We start from the raw sequence: 4,038 nt of genomic DNA, 5'->3' as shown, positions 1-4,038 counted from the left end.
AATGTTGTATTTACCCTGTAACTACATGGAACAAGGGGGGAACAAAGCACCACTTTAATTTACAGCCCGCAAATGTTGTATTTACCCTGTAACTACGTGGAACAAGGGGGGAACAAAGCACCACTTTAATTTACAGTCCGCGAATGTTGTATTTACCCTGTAACTACATGGAACAAGGAGGTAACAAGCACCACATTAATTTACAGCCCGCAAATGTTGAATTTACACTGTAACTACATGGAACAAGGGAGGAACAAGTTGGACTTAAACACAGAACAAGTGTATATTTGCACAGTAATTACAGAGAAAAATACTGCACTAGTTTTAATTTAATTGTTTGATGGCCAAATTAAACCCTCTACTTTTTTTTTTTTGCTATAAAAACATCACAGTATACATCCACTTAAATACAAATGTTGTATCATGTATTTTTTCTGCGAACAGCTGGAAAGAGGTAAGTTTGTTTTAAGCTGCATTGAACCTTAATGGTATATCATGCTAAGTTATTTGGTGATAGTGGTGTTGGGAAGTTGCTGGTGTGAAGTTGCTGAGATCAACGAATAAGCTTTCATAAGGTAGCTAGTAAGTAGACTCGTGAATTATTAAATCATAGCAGATTCAACTCATTAACTCATTTCACTAGATGCCCAGTTTTGTTGTTCAATAATCTCCATCATGGTAGGCTATCCTTTAATAATAGAATATGTACCCCATGGTTAAAAAATACCTAGGCCTATAATAAAATACCAATATAAAATTATAAAAAGTATATTGTCTTTCTAAATCACTCCCAAATATAAGTTTGTTGTTTAGGCCATACATACCATGTATTAATAGAATAGGTACCCCTATAGTTTCAAAATACTTACAGTGTAAATAATTTGTAATTTTACAGGTTGTTACCCTTCCCCAAACTTCGCATATTATTGCCTTATTATACCTAGACGGAGGCACAGGCGGAGTTTCACTTTTATGCGTGGGGGTGGGGGGGCACCCACTGGCAGACGAGCCACGAGCACTTTTTTAGGCCTATGTTCTACATTTCATGTATTTATGTAACACATATTCTACATTAAAAATACATTTAGAATGAACAATAACTGCTGTACAAAAAGTAAAAAAAAAACATATATAATGCAGAAAAGCCGCCTCTTTTTCCGAATTGCGTAGATGACCCCTACCTTTCTTTCATCTCTTCTGATAAATTTTCAGTCAAATCGTTCTCTGTGTGCTAGATCGGAGCCAGTTTCTATTCTCCTCATAACTGAGAAACTTATTTCTGATGTAGCCGAACCAATGGGCAGCGTGAGTGCAAGCTGCAGTAGGCTGAAAAAGTTTGGATATTCGTCCCTCCGCACTAAGGTTCTCAAGAGTGATCTGCTATGCGATCGCACATTTCACAAGATCCATTTCAGCTGTCACAAGCTGAGGGTGGATCTCAAGGCTTGCGTACATGCTTAGTAGAGGACGGATGCCTCACTACTCACTACTGAACGGCGGTAAAGTTAGTTTGACGTTTGACATTCATTAGACATTCGTTTTTTTTTTTTTTTGTTTTTTTTTTGCCAATTAACCTCTTTGCTACGGTGACGCATTACTGCCACAGACATAATTTGCAGAAAGAGAAAGCTGAAAAGGTTTTGAGGTTAATGTGTTACAAATAAATCAAGCACAAAGCTTGAGATATTATTTTAACCTGGTGAAATATAAATGACACAGCGCATGAAACTGTATTAGTTTCTTTTTTTTAAATCCATCTGGACCATAGAACGGGACTCTCAAAGCCTTGACATCCGGGTATCCGGGAGATAAATCAGTAAATTCAAGTAAAATCACAGGCTTCGCTTATCCCGTGCGAATGTACCACACGAAATTCAGATGTGGGGGGGTAATTTCAAAATCACACAAGGTCCCCAGATAATACTAATCCCGTGCGAACAGGGCTATAGTCTTGCCTTGCCTGTTTTCCTGGTTCCTGATTCTTGCCACGTATCTTGGATTAACCCTTTACTTGCTGTTTCGGACTGTGTTTGCTCCTTGCCTGGCCTTATGCTCACGTTTTTGGATTACCCCTCTTGTCAAGCCCTCTGGATTACGTTTGCTGTCGTCTAAGGCTTGGTTTTTCAGATTACACCTTTATTATTTTTATATATAGTACTGAAACCATATTTTTTTTCATATGTTTTATATACTGTACTCACTTAAATTAATTAAACTCTGACACCGTTTGAGATAAAGGTATCAAAACAATTGTAAAATATTCAGAATATTGTTCCCTATAATGCACAAGGCTTGGTTTTTCAGATTATGCCTTTATTGTTTTTATATATATAGTACTGAATCAATATATTTTTTAAATGTTTTATATACTGTACCCACTTAAATTAAACTCTGACACTGTTTGAGATAAAGGTATCAGAACAACTGTACAATATTCAGAATATTATGCCCTATAATGCACAAGGCTTGGTTTTTCAGATTATGCCTTTATTGCTTTTATATACAGTACTGAAACTATATTTTTCAAATGTTTAATATACTGTAATGGTACGGCAGCAAAGTTCCTTGATTATTACGCCGGAATGAGAGTATAGTTCTGCATCGGCCTAGAAAATCGCAACTTTTCATTTTCCGTCAGTCTTAGTACATGATGTAACTACAGAAGAGTCAAGTTTTTGACTCTTTTTCAACTCTTTGGTCATTTTTGAGCGAGATGCTAACGGTCTAATCAGATTCAATGATCTATGCTAAGCTACAGCTAAAAGTGCTACCGCCAGACCCAGAGATCGGCTGAATGGATTCGAAAACGGTAAAACTCAACTGTTTAACTCTAGGGGAGTTGGAAAATGAGCCTATTTTCAAAAATAGTGGAGTGTTCCTTTAAGAAAAATGGTTCTAAACAGTACCAGAAAAGGATTCTTCAGTTTATAACAGTAGCAGAACCCTTTTTGGTGCAAAATAGAACCCTTTTTATAGGGTTCCATAAAGAACCATGCTTTGAAAGTGCTATATAGAACCTTAAAGGTGCTAAAAAAAATAACCTTTTTAATGAGTTTATTTTAATTAATATTAGTATATTAGTATGTTTATATCATTAATATTAATTTTATTAATATTATTTGAATAAATTATTTATTACTATTGTTGTTTTACCCCTCTATCTGCCTGGTCTTATAATATCTTATAGCTTCTATTAAGGTTTTCATAAAAACAACATGTTGTGTCAATTAGGTATTTTTATTTTATTTAATGACAAGTGAAATTGTAGCAAAAATGACAGTGAACTAACAACCGTTATTAGCAGAATACATTAATAAATGACAATTAACACTGAACATAAATAAATACTTAAAAAAAGTAAAACAAAAATAGAAACAGAAAATAGTGTAATGAAGACCAGTTTCAGTGAAATACTTTATTTTCACATAATAAGTCCATCATTATGTGTATTTTGGTGTGACTGAGTGGCAGTTTCTCTCTGCAGAGAATGAGGCTATGGGACGTGATGCATCTGAAATACACAATTGAGTTTTGAGCTGTCCATTTGATTATGTAAAAACAATAATGTCTACGAAGGCCAAAAGAAAAAATGGACAGAATGTGACAAAAGAGCAACAATATATTGTTGTGACAAGTCCCGGTAAGTCTAACGCAGTATACATAGCAAGGTCTTTTATTTTTTTTAATAATAATTAAAAAGAAAACAAGTAGATAGAATAGAAATAGAATAGAGAGTTCTCTGTTACTTACTTACAGAGAGAAGTATCCTCATCTTAACAGAGCTGCTGACTTTTTATATGTGTGTGTGTGTGTGTGTGTGTGTTTGTCTGTATGTATGTATGTATATACATATATATACATACACACATATATTCATGTATGTATAATGGTCCAGTTTAATGTATTGAAATGGGTTCCAGGACTGTCTAAAAAAATCAAAAGTTCAGTACTCTGTGAACAAGTGGTGTTCAAGTTTCATGGATATAAATGGGTTCAGTACTGTCCACAAAAAAAAAAAAACAGATTAATAGTCTAAAA

This window comes from Sinocyclocheilus anshuiensis, unplaced genomic scaffold, assembly GCF_001515605.1.
Source record: "Sinocyclocheilus anshuiensis isolate Anshui unplaced genomic scaffold, SAMN03320099.WGS_v1.1 scaffold744, whole genome shotgun sequence".
Lineage (NCBI taxonomy): Eukaryota > Metazoa > Chordata > Actinopteri > Cypriniformes > Cyprinidae > Sinocyclocheilus > Sinocyclocheilus anshuiensis.
This window is presented reverse-complemented; position numbering follows the sequence as displayed.